General features: G+C 40.2%; 1 protein-coding gene across 2 annotated transcripts in view; it reads left to right on the forward strand.

Annotated features, from left to right (window-relative positions):
• The window catches only part of LINGO2 (leucine rich repeat and Ig domain containing 2), a 740,845-nt gene that overhangs the window by 167,851 nt on the left and 550,376 nt on the right, over positions 1–22,618 (forward strand). For both annotated transcript variants that reach the window (XM_054032379.1, XM_054032380.1), the window contains exon 2: positions 542–648. The gene's annotated coding sequence lies outside the window, so the exon portion shown is untranslated. The remainder of the gene's footprint in view (positions 1–541; positions 649–22,618) is intronic.

A 22,618-nucleotide genomic window follows, 5' to 3' on the forward strand; every position in this document is an offset into this window, starting at 1 on the left:
TACCATACACTGTGTGTGTGTGTGTGTGTGTGTGTGTGTGTTTCTACGTTAACATCACTGGAATACTAAGAACTAATGGAACAGCTGGGAGTATCAATGAATGGAACTGCATATCGTACACCTAAGTAGTGGGACAAAGAAGGAAAAGGATAGGGACATGGTAAGCAGGGCCGGCTCGACTGTTTTTGCAGCCCCAAGCAGCGCGCCGAATTGCCGCTGCGGACAGCAGGGGCAGTCCGTGCGCCGTTAGGGCGGCACGCGCATTTCTGCGGCGGGGCAATTCGGCGGCAGAATTGCTGCCGCCGTGGAAACGTGTGTGCCGCTCTAACGGCGCACAGACTGCCCCCGCCGTCCGCAGCGGCAATTCGGCGCGCTCCTTGGGGGCAAAAATGCAGGGACTGACGCCCCTTGCAGATTGCCACCCCAAGCACTTGCTTGGAAGGCTGGTGCCTGGAGCCGGCCCTGATGGTAAGGAACTAGAAGTGAGGGAAATGCTAAAGGGCTTAGTCTCCGTTCTCAAGATTTCTTTGTTTCCTAATAGGTAATCCTTTGGAGATTGTGTCAAGATGTAGAACTCTGCTCCCTGGACTATAAGCACATCTCCTGATTGAAGCAGTGTAATGAAAACAAAATTCACTTTGCTTTATGGTAAGATCAAAAAGACTTTGGACTCTCTTGAATTGCTTGGATCAGTGTTAAAAGCAAAAAGGTGTAAAATATGTTAGATGTGTATATAACATTGTAGTGACACAAGGCTGCATTCATCACGTAGCAGTAAAATTTAAAAAAAAAACAATTTTACCCAAAGACATTTGCTCCTACAAACATTAATTTACATGTATCTGAATGATGTAAATAATTAAGAACAATGTAGGCTCAGATGCAAGTTTTTAGAAATGCGTCTTTTTTATTTTCATATTGATCTTTCTGCCTTTTTAACACTGTGGCTGTATGTTGCTACTCTGTTTGAAACATGCTGCATCTCGATGTCAACCTGCATGATAAAGGTCTTGTCTAATGAGCTGTTTAGAAGTGAAAATGAAGCACTTTTTATCTGAGAGATGTCTTTGCTCAAGGGCCCCATTTTTACAAGGCAGTTTAGAGGCAGATTCTGTGGCAGAATTCCACAGCTATATGTGGGCTTTGTAACTTACTAAAAGGACAAAAAAATGCATTCCCAACAGTTGTTCCAAAAATCCCTGTGTATGTGGTACTTGTTCTAATGCACACCAGGAATGTTTAAACCTTGTCTGTGTTGCCGGCCCAGAGGGCCCGAGGGGGGCAACAGGGTTCATTGCCCGGTGTGCGTTGCACCAATAGACACACCAGGGTGGAGAAGCAAACCAAATTTATTCAAGAGCTCTGAATAGGCACTAGGAGACCAGCATGTCTCAAATCAAGCGCAGCAAATACAAGCAAGTGTCCCATTTTATATTCCAAGCTGTTTGTGTGTAAGCCATTGTTCTGTCCTCCCTTACCCCTCCCTTCCCAACAGCAGGCATTGCATTGTGGCGTATTAGAAAAGTTCTCGTCCGCATGCTTATCTTCGACCTCGCAAGCTCTACGTAGTAAGCCTTTTCCTCCTCCTTTTTCCCCGTTATCACTACTGCTTCTGCTAGTGTGAGCAAAACTGCAGCTGTCTGCTAAAAAGCTGGCCATTACATATTCTGCTTCTAGGCTGTTAGCATGTAGGTAGGTTAAGGTTCACAAGATGGAGTTACTGTGGCTCACTTACCCCCAGAGCAGGGGGGTTTCATCGGCATTTATGGCCTTCTACTCCCCCGAGTTACCTGGTAGCTATGCCTAGTGACGCCAACATCTGCATGGAAGCAGGCCGTTTAAGGAAGCTATATCCATGTTCTAAACATCTATCAACAGGGCTGGCTCCAGGGTCTTTGCCGCCCCAAGCAGCCAAAAAAAAAAAGCGCCGCAATCGCAATCTGCTCTACCGCCGCCGCTTCAGTCTGCAGCGGTAATTTGGCGGCTGGTCCCTCACTCCTAGAGGGAGTGAGGGACTTGCCGCTGAAGAGCCGGACGTGCCGCCCCTCTCCCTTGGCCGCCCGAAGCACCTGCTTGCTGGGCTGGTGCCTGGCGCTGGCCCTGCTTATCAAGCACAATTATACTAACTAGAATGGTGATGTGCCCCGTTGCAGAACGCACTTGGCTAAAGCGATCTGCTAAACTTTGGCTCCAGTCTTCCCTAGTACTGTCTCTTAATGTGATTATAACACAGGTCGTAACACTTTTGAACATGGACACAATTGTGTTACAACTTAAGTAACCTTGTTTGAAAGCTGTTTCCAACAAGTTTTTTTTTCTCTTTTTGGGTGGCAAGGGGTGTAGTGGGGGCAGAACCACTTAAAAATAAATACATTGTTCTCCTTATCTGGTCCCCATAGCCATAGTATCTGAATCCAAAGGTCAGTAAAGCTGTGAACATGTTGTTCCATTTTTTTCTGGTTAACAATGAATACATTGGGAACACATAGGGTGACTGGACAGCAAGTGTGAAAAATTGGGACGGGGGTGGAGGATAATAGGCGCCTATATAAGAAAAACCCTGAACATCGGGACTGTCCCTATAAAATTGGGAGATCTGGTTACCCTAGGAGCACGGGACCAAATTTGGAGGTAATATAATGAGGTTACAGGTAAAGAGTAACTTGCTATAAGTGAATGTAAGTTGTAATAATTTCTTGTGTTTGGGGGGGGCAGAAAGGTGTGGTGTATTGAAAATGGTGTTAAAATTGTAGGCTGTCACTTTAAATTTCTGGGGTGGGATTCCTGATCCGGCTTGCAGGCTATGGGACTCTGTAGGGAAGCGAGTGATTTGGGCCTAGCAACAGCTATCAGCCTTCAGAGAGTCAGAATGGAGTGAGTTGGGCCTCTCTGTTTTTGGGATCAGCCTGCTTTTGTCTCTATCTTGTGGTTCTTGTTTATCGCTCTGAATTCTAAGATACAATATAAAGAAGCATTATGCTTCAACCTTCCTGCAGGAATATATGTTTTTAATCTAACTTCTCTTGTATGTGCCATGAACATAGCAAATTGCAGTGCTGTAGCAGGAGGGTATAATACAAGTATAGTTAAGCAGCCTCCCATTTTATCTTACAAGCTCTTGTTGGTTGTTTTTCCCTGATACAATCTTTCTGGCTGTGCCACCAGCAAGTGTGCATCTGTGATGGGTTGGATCCCAGAGAACCCCTTGGGAACTGCCAACTGATGTGCTGGGACTACCTCTGAGCCCGTTTTCCCTGCCAGCTTAGCACTTCAGTGCACTGCCTGGTTTGAGCCAGACACGCTTGTCTGCTGCAAACCCAGACCCAGGTCTGAATCATGTCCCTCAAAAGCTGCAGGCTTAACTGAAAACAGCTTAAGAAGTGTTCCTGTCTCCAACACACAGATGCCCAGTTTCCAATGGGGTCCAAACCCATCTTATACAGGATATACTTATATAAAGCTTATACAGGATAAACTCAAATTGTTTACCCCCTATAACACTGATAGAGAAAGATGTACAGCTGTTTGCCTCCCCAGGTATTAATACATACTCTGGGTTAATTAATAAGTAAAAAGTGATTTTATTAAATACAGAAAGTAGGATTTAAGTGGTTCCAAGTAATAGCAGACAGAACAAAGTGAATTACCAAACAAAATAAAATAAAACATGCATGTCTAAACCTAATACAGTAAGAAACCCGAATACAGATACAACCTCAACCTCAGATGTTTAAATAAGCTTCTATCACAGACTGGATGCTTTCCTAGTCTGGGCACAATCCTTTCCCCTGGCTCAGCCCTTGTTCCAGCTCAGGTGGTAGCTAGGGGATTTCTCATGATGGCAGCCCCCTTTGTTCTGTTTCACCCCCTTATATAGCTTTGCAGAAGGCAGGAATCCTTTGTCCCTCTCTAGGTTCCTACTCCTCCTTCTAAATGGAAAAGCACCATGTTAAAGATGGATAGCAATTCAGGTGACATGATCACATGTCATTGTAAGTGCTGTTCTACACTGGGGGGGGATCGATCCAAGATACGCAATTTCAGCTACGCGAATAGCGTAGCTGAAGTCGAAGTATCTTGGATCGAATTACCTGGGGTCCAGACGGCGCGGGATCGATGGCTGCGGCTCCCCCGTCGACTGCGCTACCGCCGCTCGCTCTGGTGGAGTTCCAGAGTCGATGGTGAGCGCATTCGGGGATCGATATATCGCGTTTTAACGAGACGCGATATATCGATCCCGGATAAATCAATTGCTACCCGCCGATACGGCGGGTAATGAAGACATACCCTAAGACTCCAAGCCTCCATTCCTCCCAGCCTGACTCACAGGAAGGCCTGCAAGCAAACAGAGTCATCCACAGTCAATGGTCCTGGTTGATGGGAGCCATCAAGATTCCAAACCACCATTATTGGCCCACACTTGGCATAATTACAATAGGCCCCCAGAGTTATATTTCATATTTCTAGTTTCAGATACAAGAATGATACATACATACATACAAATAGGATGACCACACTCAGTAGATCATAAGCTTTGTAATGATACCTTACAAGAGACCTTTTGCATGAAGCAAATTCCAGTTACATTGTATTTACACTAATTAGCATATTTTCATAAAAGCATATAGAGTGCAACGTCACAGCACCAACTCAAGCTCTTATGATGACTTCATGACATGTAATTTTCACCATTGTTTACATTATTTCTGAAACTGGACCATATTTTGTTTTGATGCTATGGACTTACAGAAAAGGAGCTAAATAAAAACAGACTGAGTTACTGAAGTCAGTGGGAGCAGGAAATGCTCAGCATCCTGGAAAATCAGGTTGATTGTTTAGGTGCCCCAGTGATATTGGTGCTTGACGTCAGGCACTCAGGTTTGGAATGTTAGCCAAAATAAATACATTTCCCCCCATTAAATTGCTCATAGGAGTCCCTCACACCTAAGGAGAGAGCACCAGGTATAATGATGAAAGTGAATGGTCTCTATACAGTTTTGTTTCAAAAGAAAAGAGGTCCACAAAACATTAAAAATAACATAAAATAGCAAATTATTTGACATCAACTTAATTCTATGGCAGTCTATGAAAAATAGAAGCAATGTATCTCAATGGTAGGGGTGATGGTGGAGTTAGATTTTCCTACCACTTAATGATAAAAATATTTCTGGGTATATGTGAAAAATTCTTGAAGAATTAAATGTCAGTGCTCAAATACACACCTGCTATAACATTTTTAAAGGAGTATTCACAAAATGTATTATATGTTAAGGGTGGGAGGGAGAGTTAAGAAGAATAAAATATAATCTTAGATTAGATGGCTTCTTGGTATTGTATCTGATACAAGAAGAGAAGTTGGTCTATTGATAAGAATATTCAGAGGTACAATAGTAAATACTGAAGTAGTTTGTGTGTGTGTGGGGGGGGGGATATAAACCCTAATGCTTCAGAACGTTTGCAAACTTCAAACTATTGGGGATTAGGAGGAAACTCCAAGAGTAGGCTAGCTAATAATCACCTGCTGTTGATTTTCTTGAATCACTCTAAATCAGATGATGCTAGCCACTGTCAGAGATAGGATACGGGGCTAGATGAACTCTCATACAGTGTGGTCATTTCTGTGTTCTGTTAAATCATCCAGTTCTCCCTCTGTTATCAATATTCTTTTTTTCAGCCATTGCTGAGCAGCACCTAAGGGAAACCAGGAATAAATCGTGGGGGGGGAGGGGCAGGTTTACAAATATAACTAGCTCAGAAAGGAAATTATGATGCAGAAGTTTGAAATTCATTCACATTTGTGGGTGGGTGGGTGTCTTAAATAAAATTACTTACACAAACCCATTTTAAAAGGATGCCAGCTGACTGGTAACCTAATCTTTGTGGTAAAATGACAGGCTTTAAAAACCTTGCCTAAGACCACTGGGACATGAGAATGTGTCAGAAACCAGTGCAGTTTGCACTGTGATTTGAACTACAATGTTAATTAAATTTTTTTTTGCCTTGAAAAAGATACTTGAGATAGTTAAACACATTGTATTTGATAACTCTGAAGTGCTGCTACACATCTCTGTGCCCACATAAATGCGGAGAGGGGCTAGGTGGGTGGGTGTCCACATTAAGTTGGACTTAGACATATCTTATAATCAGTGAAAGAGAAATAAAAATGTAGCTTGTCCCTTTGCATGTTGGAGAGGTGGAAAATACTTGGCATAATTAAACCTGTAGCTCAGAATGCAAATGAAACCACTGGTCATTGCAGATTCCAAAGACAATGTCAAGGCAATCTGCCTACTCTAACACTGGTCACAAATCTCTAAGATCCTTGTAGCTCAAATGCTGCTAATAACTAGCTTGAGTACTTTCAGAAGTACTTTGCCGCTCCATTACCAAATTCGCTTTTTTCCTCCATAGCCTTTTTTCTCTTTTCTAGATACATTAGACAACTTTTCATAGTTTCAAGGGCATTTCAGGCAGAAAGTGCATAATAAAATTAATTGCAGAACCCTCTAGGTACCTGTCAAAGTCCTGAAGAGAGCAGCTTATGAAATTGGCATTGTGTAGTCAAACAAAGCTTTGCAAGCAGCAGGAGCCTTGGCTATACCACAGCTTCCAGTTAAAGAGGGCAATCTGCTATTAATGGAATGTCTGTCCACAGTTCTACATGAGCCACTGGTCACATAGGCATTACTATGTATGATGATGTCCGCTGCTAATCTTAGTTAAATGTCTTTCATAGGGCCAGATGAAATAAAAACTCATTTGGGCTTTGAAACCACAAGTCAGCAGGAGCCTTGAAGAAAACCATGGAGGGTTTTTTTTTTTGTTTTTTTTTTTGGCTTTTGTTTTCCCCCATAGATTCCAAAGCTGGAAGGGACCACTGTGATCATTTAGTCTGACTTCCTATATAACCCAGGCCATAGAACTTCCCCCAAATAACACATCTTTTAGAAAAAAATCGAATCTTGATTTTAAAAATTGTCAGTGACTGAGAATCCAGCATGACCCTTAGTAAATTGTTCCAGTGGTTAATTACTCTCACTGTTAAAATTTTACACTTATTTCCAGTTTGAATTTGTCTAGCTTCAACTCCAGCCATTGGATCATGTGATACTTTTCTCTACTAGACTGAAGAGCCCATTATTAAATATGTATTCCTTGTATAGGTATTTATAAACTGGATCAAGTCATCGCTTAACCTTTTCTTCGCTAATCTAAAGAAGCAATGTGTAAGTTTAGCTAGCTAAAACTTACATTTTAATTTTTATACATATATTTTTTGTATATAGAAAGAGGAAGAAGGTATAGTTATGAGATGTTAACTATCCTCCAGATCATATTTTTCTTTAGATGTAACCATCCAGTTAATTACTGCTATTTCTAGGGTTGGTTGCAGAGTCCATTTTGAGTGAATTGACCCAAACTGGCCTAACTCTGTGAGAGCCAAGTTAAACAGATGTTGAATGCTTTAGGAGATCCTACCATTAAAGTTCAATTTAACCAGCCACTCTTCAAATGTGACAATATTCATGATGCCCAAATCTGAAGAAACTGATGAAATAAACTTTCAGTGAGGGCTTGTAAATTGTTTTTAGAATAATTTCTATCACTTTCCAGTAGGGATTAACCTATAAAATCTGTAGGTTCCCCACAAAGGGCAGACACAACTAGTACCACTTAATGTAGTATTTAACTTCTGCTCAGTCCTGCACTATCTCTGGAGGGCTCATGCACTCTGGGAATTCAACAGGAGCATGACTTCTGTGGGAGCTGCCAGGGGAATCAGTCACCTCCATGTGATCAGTGGAATTTGACTGTGGACTCCTTGAGGCTCAGCAGGATTTAGTATGGTCTACCTCTTTCTGGACCAGAAGGCTTCAAAATCTTCTGTATATATGAGAAATAAATAGAAAATTAATCAAATGTGACCTTGCACATTTTTCTGAAACCATTCACCCTTTTCCATGCAGTTGCCCCATATTTTGAACACTATGTGAGATCATTAGAAACTATATTTCTAATAATATATCTGCATCTGTCTGGGAGAGTGGAACCAGTATAAGGAGGCCTCTCGCCTTAATTGTGCAAGAGATTTCTGAAATCTTCAGTGACATGCCTACCAAATAACTTTAGTGATGGCAAATCTATGAGTAGGGAATTGCATTTAGTTGGCACTAAACTTCTACTTTGTGTCAGGTAATTTATTTTGAAACACTGTATCTATTCATAGGTGTTTACTAGTGATCCGTTCTGTTGTTGGTGGAACAATTTACTCTGACCGCTTTCAAAATTTTGAGTTTGTGGACAACTCCTATTTATTCTAAGCTTATTTTAGTTGTTAATAGAGCCCCATATGCCAATACAATTGAGGCTACCAATTGAACCACGTACAATGTTTACACCCTACTTTTTAGTCAGAAACAAATCCTAAAACAAACATCTGTTGAAGTTTGTCAGAGGAATAGAAAACCGATTCATATCAGAGTATTTTTGTATTTTGAAGTGCCTCCGTGGAACTACAGATTTATTGTCAAGGAAGCCGATTTACAGGGTTTTCTCTTCAGAGTTTCAAATTGATTGCCTCAAACTTTTTCTTTTATAAAGTTGAAAACTATTCAATTTGGCCTTTAAAAACTAGATAATGTTACTATACTGTTTCCTATACTTAAGGAATTCTGCAAATGCTGCAGTACACTATTTAGCCTTTAAAGGCAATTTGAAAAGTTCTGAAGGGTACCTGCTATACAGGATTTATCTATGTAAATGAAAAGGATTTCAGCTAATGATACTAGCAAAAGTAAGCTTTCAGGACAGGTCTATGCTACAGCCTGGTCAATATAACTTGAGTCACAGGATGGGGGGCTTTTTCCCACCCCTGAGCGACGTAAGTTAGCGTTGTCTGCACCAGCGCTGTATTGGCAGGAGATGCTTTCCTGCCAACGTAGCTTTCACTTCTCACTGAGGTGGAGTAACTATGCCGATGGGAGAACGCTCTCCTGTTGGCATAGCACGTCTTCACCAGGCGCGTTACGGTGGCTCAGTTGCATAGGTGTAGCTGTGCCGATGTAGCACTGTAGTGTGGACTTCCCCTCAGTCCATTACAGTGACTCTAAAATCATTATTGGCGCCATCCAGTCACATCTCTTCGGTTCCACCCAAGCTACTTTCTTAAACAATTATTCTTAATATCATTAGGAAATACGTGACACAGTGCAAGACTTAAGATGACAATGCAAAACCCCAAGCTTTCCTAAGTGCATTAGCACTCTAGATTCAGAATTCTTCAAAGTTCCAGGGTGTCATGTTTTGGCATGTTGGTTTAGGCCTGTTTATAATTTCCATGTAACTTGGTTGTGAGATGTTGGAAGTGTTTGGGAGAGATGTTGTTTGAATGCAAGGAGAAGCTATTTTCATAGTACCAAGAATTCTTAAAAATTCTTGGAAACGTTGAAGATGAGTGAGGTTTTGTAGTTTTTAGCTAGGAAAGCTAATTTAAAAATCTGGAGCTGAAGGATTGCTTCAGCAATGCCACAGGAGAGAGAAACATGGAGATGGATGTTGGAAGAGTTGACCTAGGGCTGCAACCCCCCTATGGCCATTCCGGTCAGGGCCAGATTAACTCTCTTGTGGGCCTTGGGCTTTTAGATTTTGTGGGGTCCCTGTAAACAAGTCTTTTTCCTAATTTAAAACAAAATGATCACATTTATGGCACCGAGGCTATTAATGCTATACTAAACTTGCCTTTTAATTAACACAAAGCCATTATATGGTTACATTTCAGTCTTAAAACAGGTAGAATATTGTTAAGTTAATTCAATATAGCCTACTTCTTACCTTAGAACAGCTGTTATATTAGTTTCTTTCTGGGAGGGAGTTTAGGTGCAGGAGGGGATTCTGACTTGGAGCAGAGGGTTGGCGTGCAGGAGCGGGTATGAGGTGCGGGCTCCGTCCGGGAGCCACTTAGCACAGGCGGCTCCCGGCGGCAGCGCAGCAGGGCTTAGGCTGCCTGCCTGCCATAGTCCCACGCCGCTCCCGAAAGTGGCCGGCTGCTGACACGTCTCTGTGCACCCCTGGGGACAGCAGGTCTCCGTGCACTGCTGATGCCCACAAGCGCCACTCCCGCAGCTCCCATTGGTGAGGACCAGGAGCCACCTGTGGTAAGCACCTCCCAGCTGGAGCCTGCAAAAATATTCAAATAGAGGGGACAGATCAGAAAAAGAAAGTTTAGATAACTACTACTTTGGAAAATCAAAGTATATAATGTTATACTCTTCCATTTGTTCAACACATGGCATTTAAAATATATATTTACAGATTTGAAAATTTGCTTCCATTGGTAAGAGAATGAGTAATAAGTTATTCTTCTAGGCAAATATTTTCTTTGTTTTGTATAAGTAACCTTGCTATTTGGACCACTGATATAAATTATGGAGATTTCCTACTTGGAGAAATCACCATATCATGCTAAATAAACTTTGCAGTTGATGAGTCATGTCCTTTTTATCACAGAATTCAGTCATTGCCCCTAATTTAGAAGATGGAGCTAGCCTAATAATATTGCTGCACAAATTATTTCTTACATGACGTACATGGATTTTAATTAGTTTATTATTCTTTCAATTACAGTAGCACATAGAGGCCCCCAACAATATCAGCGATCCGTTGAGCCTTGCATTGTACAAATGCATAGTAAGAAACTGTCCCTCCCTGTTCCCAACACCAGCCTCTCTGGAAGTGGGAACAGGCACAGAGAAATGAATTGTCAAAACCATACAGCAGATCTAGGCGTTACAGCATTCTGGAAAACAAGAATTCCACTTCATAAATAAGTTCGAGGTTCGGGCATTTGGTTTTGTTCCTCACTGGGACAAAACTGAGGCCTTGAAATTTGAGAGAGATACTCACTCTGAAATTGCCAATAGTCCAGTAGTTAGGGCACTTGTCAGTGGTGCAAGTAGAAATCATTACTTGCAGGTACGCTGCACTCAGGTGAGGGACACAAAGGTGGGGCACGTGACCTTCCCTCGTGACATCTCCCCCCCCCCATGTGACTCCTCCCCATCCAGCCTGGGGCCCCGTCCCCTGTCCATGATCCACATCTATCCCATGTTACATGGGTGGGGGCTCTGTTCTCCTCCCGCTGCGCCAGATACTTCTGCTGTACAGACCCCAGACAGGAGGATTCAGGAAACGCAGCTGCGTGGAAGGGCTGGGGGCCGGTCTGAGAGCGGTACAGCTGTGCCGGAGGAGCTGCTGCCATGGGGCTGCCCGGCAGCCCCACATTCTGCTCCCTTCACCACTTTGGTTCCCAGGAGAGCCTAATCCACAAGGCTATCCCAGGAACCACAGCGGCGAAAGGAGAAGAACGTGCAGCTCCTCCAGCATGGTTTCTGTCCTGCCCCCAAACACACACCCCTGTCCCGCCCAGCACTGTCTTCTGGCGAGGCAACTGCATAGACCCCCCAGGCAGGAGAACTCCGGGGACAGCTGTGTGGAAGGGCTGGGAGCAAGACTGGGAATGGGCGCCTCCTGTGTCTTCATACCGGCTCTAAATATCTTATTGGTACAGCGTACCGTACCATACCACCATACTTTCACCACTGGCACTCGCCTACACTGTGGGAGACCCTGATTCAAGTCCATGTTCTGAATCCGAAATGTGAACCTAGGTCACTCGCATGCCAGGCGAGTGTCCTTACCACAAGCCTATTGCATATCCTGGGAGCAGATGACTCTTGCTCTGATCAGATATTTAAAAAAAAAAAAAAAATCCCACCCAGCTCTATGGGCATCAAGTTTGCACTTTATCACACTGTGTGTCTACTGCTTTTTTCCTCTCAACATACAAGTTTATAGCTTGTGAAATGGAGTTTTAAACAGATATCCTAATGTGTCTACAGAGACTTTAAATTTTTTTCTGTTTATGAAGGATAAAATTTAGAGCGCTGATACAATGCAGCGGCAAGATCAAATTCACCGTAACCTCCAGACCACCTAGAAAATTGAGAACATTCAATTTTAAATGAAAAGCCTAGTTATGGAGATGAATCTCTTCACTGTGCCATAGATATATTATTATTACTGCTTCAATTCATTTCCAGGTGAATCCTCCTTCACACAAACACTGATGGAATTGAAACGATTTTAGATTAGATGTACAAATAGTACTTTGTAAAATTTCAATCTTATTTTAAGTAAATTGAACATGTTTTTATTATTGGTTACTGATTCTATCTATTTACATTGTATAGAGTTTAGGGTGCCTGTAATCATCAACTGTGTATGTCTTCATCTAAGCCAAAAATATCTGAAAATTATGAAATACCATAATCAACTTGGGTTTTTTTCCCCCCAAGTTTCTTGCCTCACCATTGAAAAAGAGCTCTAAATTCTTAATAAAGAACATGTTATGATTTTTTCCCATCTCCTTAATGAAGTATAACACTCAGGAGAATTATGAAGGGTGTGCAAATCTATTTCTTAATCCCCTGAGAATAAAGCTTTTGTGGCTAGTAATTTATGAGACTAGACAAAAGAGACTGTAGCTTGCTGTGCAGAAGTATAAAACTGCTTGCACAAGCAACGAAACAAGTCGCTAAATAGAAGCAAGACAATGTGAGCTGTCTGCTGGAACACATACAAACTGCAAATTAACAGATGTCGACTTATTATTATATTAGTGTGTCTAATTTTTATAAATGCTGTTTTCAATTGTCTGTTGCTGTCATTTTCTTTGAAACTGTATGTTGCATGTGCAGCACTATTTTTTTCAAAATCATTGAAAAAAATGACATACAATGTGTGTCTGTAGGCGAAATGACAATATTCTTAAATCTGAACCAGTTGCAAACTAATTTAAGATTGGGAAAAAAAAAGAGAAATCATAGGTTCTGGGTAGTATTAAAACATCAATTTTTGCTCCCTGTGAGAGACCGATTTCTATTTTATTTAGTATTGCGTGCATGAAAAATATTCAGTACTGTACATATATTGCAAGGTATTGGAGAGGAGGGTAGGGTGCTGGATTGGGAACTGAGAGGACTGGGTTCAATTTCTGACTCTGCTACAGACTTCTGATCAATTAATCTCACTGTGCCTTGGTTTCCCATCCATAAGAGTCCTTTCTCCTGTCCTTCGCTTACCGAGTGTATTTGTGCAACTCTCTATTACGATGTTTATGTACAGTACCTAGCACAATGGGGCCCTTATGTCAAATTAGACCTTTAAATGCTGCTGTAATATAATAATAGTCTTTAGTCCAAAAGATAACAATAAAAAACTCAGCTCCATATTTTTTATCAGTGTTCATGAAGAGTAGACCTCTAGCCAATGGAGTTTAACCATTGTGAAATAGGTGTGATATAAGAATGGGGCCAATAATTTACCTATTATAATTGTCATTCATGCAATCACTGATACACATGGCCAAACCTTAAAATGATGGACCAACACCCCCATGGCATTTTTATCCTCAGTGCATTGTTTTCAATGTGTGTCTGTGTACCATTGTCTTCTGCTACGGTGTGACTGCTATTCTCGAATAGCTGCCCTGGAAAAAAAAATGGTAACCACTAGACTATAAGGATCAAGTGGTAGAGACCTGTGTCTTGTCAGTGGAAGGTCCAGGGTTCTAGAGCGATAAAGCTGAAGAAAACTTCTGTTGGCTCCATTGCAAATGTAGTGACACGTTTGGATGGCTTGCCTGTGGGGATTAGACTCTAGATCTGAAAGCACAATACTTGTGTGACTAAGCTAGATGACAAGGTCCATTAACTCCAAGGTGTATAGATCTAATCACAATGGAGGGGTGGAGGACCATAGAGTCACACTGTTAGCCTGAATTACCTAAACGCATCAGTTGTCAATCATACTACATAGGCTATTCTCTGTAGATACTGATCCTGTGACCATCGCTGTAATATCGGAGCACTGCTCTAATATGAATGCTCTCTGGCATTGGCAAAAAGTCCAGTTAGCTCTACGGCCCCCAGTTAGCTCTTTTGACTTTTCAGTCAGAATCCACTTAAGTATTTATACAATAAGATTCCAGGATTGTCACTGTGTCACTTTGGAGCCTGGAATGTTTGTTGTCAGTGTGAAGCAATGGAAACAGCTACAAGCTTGTCTGAGAGCTCTTTTAGTTCAGAATATCCCCAGATATAATCATCACTGGGATTCACAGTCTGTTACTGTCCAATATAAGTTCTCAACCATTTTGACTTTGAATTACAGTTGTGTGATATTATCCATATTAATGAATGGCAAGACATTGCAGCGGGCTAACATCTTTAAATGGTGATGAAAATGATGAAGCGCTTGACATGCCATACTTCATAAGTGCTAACACAGAGAGGGATCTCCAGGGTAAACTTCTGGACAATTCTTTATGTGTGAACAGGTCACTTAGTGTACTGCCTGTGTACATCCTTATGTTGATTTAAAAAAATCATATGTATAGGAGCTTTGATAATTAAGTTGACCTACAAAGAGAATTTGGTAAAATATAAGTGTTCTGCTTAAATACATTTATTACTGTTCTCATATAATTTTTAAAACGCTATAAAAAGACACATCCATTGTTCTTCTTACTTCACTAAATAATTTTGATCTGGAAGAAACTCATTAATTATTGACAAAGACAACCAAATCTTCAAAAAAATTACATTTAGAGTTGCAGGCAGTCTTGATGAGGAGCATGGTAAATAAATAAAAACTGGTAAATACACGTACAAATGACTATCTGTTGTTTGTATTATCATAATGCCAAAGAACTCTAATCATAGACCAGACCCCCAATATGTTCCCACTAAACATTTTGATTTAATCAAATCAGCATTTTCTGATAGAAAACGGTTTCATCTGAGTATTTTCAGTGAGCTCTAATAACTGGCACATTGGGATAGAGAGGCTAAACTAATGTTAGATGGGCTCTCAGACAATGTAAAATTGTGCATCCATTTTAAATATTACCCTATTTAGGAAGAACTATGTACCAGCTACATAATAATGCTGCATTTGGAAGCAATTTTCCCTACGTAGTAACTTGGGCTAAATCTTTGATCTTGTGACTATTCAATAAATAACATTTAGTATCCAGTTCTCTCTCTTTCAATACAGAAATATCCATCCATTTGAACTTCTTGTTAAAAGAAAGAGGGCAGAAAGTGGCACTGACTTATTGCATGCATCAGACTTGCAGAGTGTATTGATACAGAAGGTGGCAGCACTCGATTATTGCTTAGAGTATGGTCAGTGATGTTAGAACACAAGGTGATGAGGAGAACCATCTGTATTATCCTCTATCCTCTTGAGGCAGACCCCCAAGAGACAATATATGCTTTGCACTGACACTCTTAGCTAGGTCATTTCTCACCTCAGACTTGTTTAGTATGTGAGTAATCATTTTGAAAAGCAATGAAGATTAGATGCTGCATCCTTTGGTGGAAACTATTAAAATTCAGAAGATGAGAACTTTTAAGTGTAATGCTGTAATCTGAATATTGCATGACCTATGACCTATCCTCTTGGATCCCTGATGAAAGCTTTACAATTGCCACTAGACCTCATGAAAATCAGCTGCAATTATAACAGTATTTATTTCTATTCCAGAAAAATTGTTTTTTCACACTGTGATATTTCCACAAAACTGGGCAGTCTCCCCTCACCCTTGAAAACTCAGTGTTGTTGAAAGGTCTGTCCCTAGAAATCAGTGAAGGCTTGATTTCACTGTTTCCATCTAATATTAGATGCATCTCAAAACCCAGCCACAAAAGTATTGTGGGCTCTCACTTCTTGCATCTGGTGTGGTAGTTATTGGGGTGCATTTTTCTTTGTTTTTTTGGTTTCTTTTTGTTTTGTCTTATTTTTAGAAAGGCAGGATGACTGGAAGGTCATGTAGTTAAAGCAATGGATTGGGATTCCTCATATCTGAGTTCAGTTCCCATCTCTGCCACATCCTTTCAATGTGACACGAGACAAGTCACTTCATCTCTCCTTACCGCATTTCCTTATCTTTTACAAATTGTGAGAACTTCCGGCAGCCCCCTAATTGGCACATGCTGGTATATAAACGGGGAGCTATCACGGTTTGCTTCTGCTTCAGACCTTGCCTTGCTGTGGACCCTGGACACCAGCTTTGGAACCTGGTTGGTCCCCAAATCTGCTAGTTGCCCATTGTCTGTAACTTGGTGCCTGACCCTGACTACCTGGTATCCTGACCAGGTTCGACTGTGACTCTGCTACTGATCTCCAGACCATAACTTGGTAACTGACTGGTGCAGAAAGGCTGCCCACAGCCAGGTCCTTACAACAATGGTAACAACTCCCAAAAGGGGCAATGTAAAAAGGCACCTGTATCAACAAATAAGTTTGTGGGTTTACTGAAAGTATTGTATTTGATAATATGTGATGGCTGGGGGGTAATGTTGTACACAACACTTCACTCCTGATAGCACGGCAGGGCTCATATAGCTAAAAGAATTAATTGGATTCTGTTCCTGTTTGTCCACTGTGAATGCAAATGTTAAGTAAGTTTCAGCTGCAGGCAAAGCTCTGCCCTTATTTAGGGCTTTGCAATCCCTCTGGATGCAATGGGGACTATACAGGCAAACCTGAAGTATAACACATAGGAAGGTAGAATCTGTCTGTTCTGAAAAGCCTGCAATCTAAAAAGACAAGTGATGTTCAAAAGTTGAGGGATATGGATCTAGTCACAATGCATACTTGTCTTGGCCAAATGTGTGTCTGAAATTCTGAATTCCTAAGTTGCTATATCCAGGGCATAGAAAACTTGTATACCAATGTTTTCCATTTTCTAGATTTCCTTCTTCCCTCTAGTCTTTTCTGTATTTATTTTCCATTCACTATAAGTGTCACTTAATTTTATTTCCCTGCAATATGGGCAAACTTTTATTACTGTAGATCTAGTTCAATCTTGTGGCAATCCTTCAGCTTTGAAGTTTTTTTTTCTGCACCCCTTTTTATTTGTGATACAATGCCTGCGATATTCCATACTCACCTGCTCAATCATCTTTGGTGCTGCTGCTGATGTGTCTGCTTCATGTATCTTGGCATGCACTAGACAAGCATGAACAAACCTTCCTTTCCTTTAAGGAAGGATCCCTCGCACTTCATATATTTTGGTTTTCGAAAGAAACTTGATCATTCGTTCAATATTTTCATTGCATCATCTTCCAGGTCTGGAATAATTGTTTACTTGGCACTTGCAGAAATACTGCTTAGCAGCTTCTGCTTTATTTCCTTCCCTTGTCATCTTTTGAGATAGTGCAGTTACTCAAAAAGAAAAGACTAAATTGTCAGAAAATGTGGAACAACCCAACTGCATCAAAATGCATCTCTGGAGATTTTAGTACCTTTGAAGACAAGAAGATGAAAGGCAAAATGCTAACTCTCTTCTAACTTTCAGGTTCCTCTTATTTAGGTCTGTTATCAAGAGCCTACACAGCATCTTAGTTTATACACTCCATTTGTTCTCATTGAATATGCAGACTGAAAGCGTATCATATCTTAAGCATTCAGCAACAGTGAAATCACTGCATCTTACACAAAATCACTGTGTCTTACAAGAAGATGTCTATTAACAATGTGTTAAACAGAAATCCGGGAGAAGAAAGACATCTGAATTATGAAAATCTATTACTCTTTCCGTGTTATTAGATCAGTAACACTCAAAAGCAAAGAGTCCTCTTTAACACTAGACCAAGTACTAGTACACAATCAATTCATCATCTGGCCTGCTAGCTATAATTAATTGTGTTGTCTTCATTAAAATGAATGTGCCATTTGCATCTGATGCTCTTAGATTGACAGTGTAGCCATCCAGATTAGTAATGGGGCATGAGCAGCTCCTGTCAATAAAAACCCTCCTGGAAATAACATCAAAGAGACAAAACTATCAAATAAGACCAATCTAATTATGATAAATGGAACTGTTGGCTAACTGCATGTTTTATGCACCATTGTGGCCTGACCTTTTTTGGAGTATAGAAAGAGTGAAAATAGTATGATTTGAGATGGGCTAGGATAAAATCCTTGGGACTCTGAGGGAGCTCACACCCTTGCTCCAAATTCTGTGGCTAGCCTCGCCATTTTCTTTAAAATGGTCCTCAACCAAAACATTATGGACATACAGAGCTAAACATCCTAGAAGTCAATGGCAAAAATCTTCTATTTAAAATCTATGGAGACAGGATTGGCCCACCGATATATAACGTGTATGCTTTTTTGAAGGAGGCCTTTGCTGTGTAGACAGGCACACAACATGGTCATTCAAGGTATTGACATTTCTGGCTTGTTCTCTCTTTCTCTACTGTCTTGATCTTCTCTTTAGGAGATTGATTTGGGGAGGGGGAGAGAGAAGGAAACCTAGCTGTCCATATCTTTTATTAGAAAGGAGAAACAATTCTGTATTCTATACAGCAGAGAACATATTGGATCAATGGCTCTCAAAAGACTGCCCATGGAGCATTGGTCTACATTTAAAAACAAAAACAGCAGCAGCTGGGGAAACATTGCACTGAATAGCTCCTGTAGCTTCAGCCTCCAACCACTAGGGAGCCTGAGAGGGCCCTCACAAGCCTATGGGTGTATTTTCTCCCCCTATACATCAACACCAGGTTTTGCTTTACTCTCCTTCCCTACTATAGCTGAAAACAAATTGGAAATATGAATAATTTCCTTTTAGTTCACATGTTAGTTTGCCCAGTTTTGAAATATGGAAAATTAATATTCTTCTCACTTAAGCTGTTCTTATTTTAACATGAAATTCTGAGTTTTCAGAAGTGCAGGCCTCTTACCCAATTTACTCGGCCTTATAATAATTTCCCCTCTGAATTATCTGTATTTGCATAAAATGTTGGAATATTTTATAATTTATTTTTGTTCACATTTAAACCTTTATTCAAGGAAATGGCAATACTTTTTTGAAGCCTTTGTGTCGGTTATATGAAGACATTTGAGATCACGTTAGACTGTCCCAGCTTTTCAATGACCTAAATGAGGTAGAATCTTCCATTCTCCATTTACTGTATGGTGCAAATTGCATCAATGATCGAGATACATTGGGAGCATGCCTTTACAATTGGGACTCTGGGGACTGAAATTACTGCAGCTAAAGTAATTGGGCAAGGTGTTTTACTTTATCTTCACCAGTATGAAAAGTTCTTAAAATGATGAAAACCTGTATTGTATTATGTGCCGCAAAGACAGATTAGACCAAAGATTAGAAATGTCTGACACCTCTGAGTGTGGGAGGAGTAGTTGCTTTTGCTCATCTGTAATACCCGCAGGAAAAGAATGCAGAGAATACACTTCAGGATGAATGTCTTTTAGTAGAACTATCAATATTACTCTTGGGCAGACTAAGACATGGTTAATACAGCCAATAGCTATGGTTAGTTTTCTTCAAAATGGCATGACTAAATTAATGATATTAAAATATATACAGTTTGTGTATTCATGACATATACATATATATGCCTTCCAAAACTCAATTCAAGTGGCATGTAACATACATCATTTCATAGTGTCTTCATTATAATGTAGTATTAGAACTGGTTCAAAATGTTGTTTTCCTCTACAGAAATTTTCAATGAAAAGAAAAAAAGAAAAAAAATTCTTGTTTTCTTCAACATTTTCAACAGAAAATGTTGATTCTTCACTGAAAGATCAAGAGCTTTCAGCTGTAAAAGGGGGGGAGGGAGAGAACAAAACCTTTTTCTGGTATTTTGTTTTCCAGCCAAAAGTAAAAAAACAAACAAAAAACCCACCTTTCCATAGCTGCTTTTTTTGTTTGTTCGTTTGTTTTTTGCTTTAAACCCATTTTCCATCCGGAAGGAGTTTTGATAGAAAATTGTTCTGTCCAGCTTGTCTGAAAGGGCTGTATTTTCAAAATTCACTAGTGATTTCTGGGTGTTCCTTTTTACTGTGCCCCTTTTGAAACACCACTTAGCAAGATGATTTTCAGAAGGCTGGTGCTCTGCACTTTCTGAAATGAAAATCAGCCCCCTTCAAAGTGTCTCAAGTTGGGCATTCAAAATCACTAGTCACTTTTGAAAATGTGTCAAAGTACTTTTGCCTAAGAAGAAACTTTCTGCTTTGTGATTAGGTTGCGTCCTCCTGCCTGATTGTTCAGAGTGAGGTTGTCATCGAGTGTTTCTTGCATCACTGGTGGAATCTACTTTTCTCCTTATGACTTTTAAGGAGAAAGTTCTACTTAGACACATGTTGCCTATTAACTGGCAATGGTGGAAAAGAATGTGAAGAGAACAGCAATATGAGGATTTGGCATGAGATTATAAACTTTCCAGGTTTTCCCACACTTTGCCTTCTCTTAGAGTCAGAGATGTTAAGGCCAGAAGGAACTGTTGTGATATCTACCCTGACTTCCTGCATAGCAAAGGCCTTACTACATGCATCTAATTCAAACTCTGCTTCCGCCATGCATCCCTGTTCTAACTTCCCTTCTTTCCCTTCCATTCTCTCTACTCCTAATACTATCTATTCCTAGTGATGCTTTTGTCCTTTCATTCCTTCACATCTTCAGTTATTTCCCCTTTCACCTACCATAGTTTCCCCATTCTCACCTACCAAACAATAGCTCCTTTTTCAGATCCATCCTTTCTAAAACCTACTTCTTCTGGAAATCCCTCCTATCTTCAGGGGCTGGACCGGGGAAGTGGTTGTGGTGGTCTGTCATATTGCACACACAACCCAGAGTTCACCCATTCATGATACCTGATTGTCGCTCTTTTGTGCTGAGATCAACTGTGAAATAATTTAAAATGGTCACACTTAAATGATTGTTGTTAGATTTCAGAGTTAATATGCACTGTGATAAATAGCACTAGTTTAATCTTCCCTGGACTTATTGCTTAAATCTGTTATCAGACATCATTGCTTTGGTTATTCTCAGATGTTATTTTTAAGGCTATTTCCGTAAATCCTTAGGCCCTTGTGTGTGTGGCCTGGTTTATAGTTGCACAGAGCACCCTGTTGCAGTTAACAAGGCCTAGAAATCACAACTTTTAATGCGTTTACAATAAAATATTAGATTCTAAAGCAAAAGATATCCAGATATACCACCCCCCGTCACCCCAAAAATCATATCAGCTGATTGGTAATCCTCAACTGATATCATTCAACCCCTGTGTGACTTCTACTCATCAGTAAACCCCACATCCCTCTTCTCTCTGTTATTCAGCTTCTTGTCTTGTGTGTCTTTCCATTGTCTAATTTTGATTGAAGCTCTTCAAGGCAGGAAATGTCTTAATCTGTTCATTTAAACTTGAGGAAAATGCACAAGCTATATACATTATTTAGTATTAAGGTGGCAATAGTTGTTTGAAAGGAAATATTAGCTGCCCCTTTGGAAGTATCAGCTCTGCCTTTTGTCTGCCAAAGGTGTCCTTCAAAGTTTTTACAGTCCTGTAAAAAGCCTTCATAAAAGGTCATTATTTTTTCAAGTGGAAAACATAATACTTTGATCCAGAAACCCGGCATGTAATGTGTATAACTAACTGCAAAATATATTTGTTTAAAATAAAAAACTCCGCATGAGCAAATGGAGATATAGGGTTGAAATGAGAATAAGGATGGTGATGCGGCTAAGGTGATGGACTGGGACGTTGGGGGACCAGAATTCAGTTCCCAGCTCTGCCACAGACTTCCTGTGAGACCTTGGGAAAGTCACTTAATTTATTTGTACCTCAGTTGCTCATGTGTGAAATGACAATAATGCTGCCTTTCTCCTACCTGTTATCATGTCCATTCAGTTTCTAAGTTCTCCAGGACAAGAGCCATCTTAAGTGTATGGGTCTATACTGCCTAACACAATCTCTATAGGGGCCTCTCAGACTACAGTAAGAAAGATATGCAAATCTATATATAATATGTATCTTGAACTGAAGGAGAGTTGCATGTGAAATTCCTGTACTATTAGATATGGACTCAAACAAGCATGCATGCATTATGTTGCTAATTACTACATGTGTGTATGGATAGCTCTTATAAGCATTCTAAAAAGTACCGGTAGATTGGAATGAATTGGGCAAGCAAATGTCATGGATCTTTTATAATTTCAGCAAAAAATAATCTGTTTAATTAGAAATGAACATACATAAATTAATAAAGTTGTCCCAATTAGGCATTTCATTAAGAGGCTTAGACAGAAGAGGTTTTATTAGATATTGGTGGGCATAGATTTGGGAAAACATATTTACCTTCTTACCTAGGAAGTATATTGTGGAATGTTAAATGGCAACATTTGACATTCAACTTCACAAGAAGATCAAGGACCGGTCCTCCACAACTAAAGTCAGTGTGACTTTTGCCATTGACTTCAATATTTCCAATCTCAAACCCAAAGTGCATTAGTGGTATAAGTTAAAATTAGATCAAGAAGATAGGCTTTGTTCAATTGATTTCTGCCTTTTCTAGACTGAATTTCTTTTGCATATTGCATTGAAGGACTGAATCAATTTCCAGTTTCATTTGCTGTGTTGTCTCCTGTGCTGGTTTCCTTTGGTAACTCAGCAAAAATACATAAAGTGATGTCAGAATTTATAATATGTAAATAACTAATTACTGTCATCAGATTACTTAG

This window comes from Malaclemys terrapin, chromosome 6, assembly GCF_027887155.1.
Source record: "Malaclemys terrapin pileata isolate rMalTer1 chromosome 6, rMalTer1.hap1, whole genome shotgun sequence".
In the NCBI taxonomy this organism is placed as follows: Eukaryota; Metazoa; Chordata; order Testudines; family Emydidae; genus Malaclemys; species Malaclemys terrapin.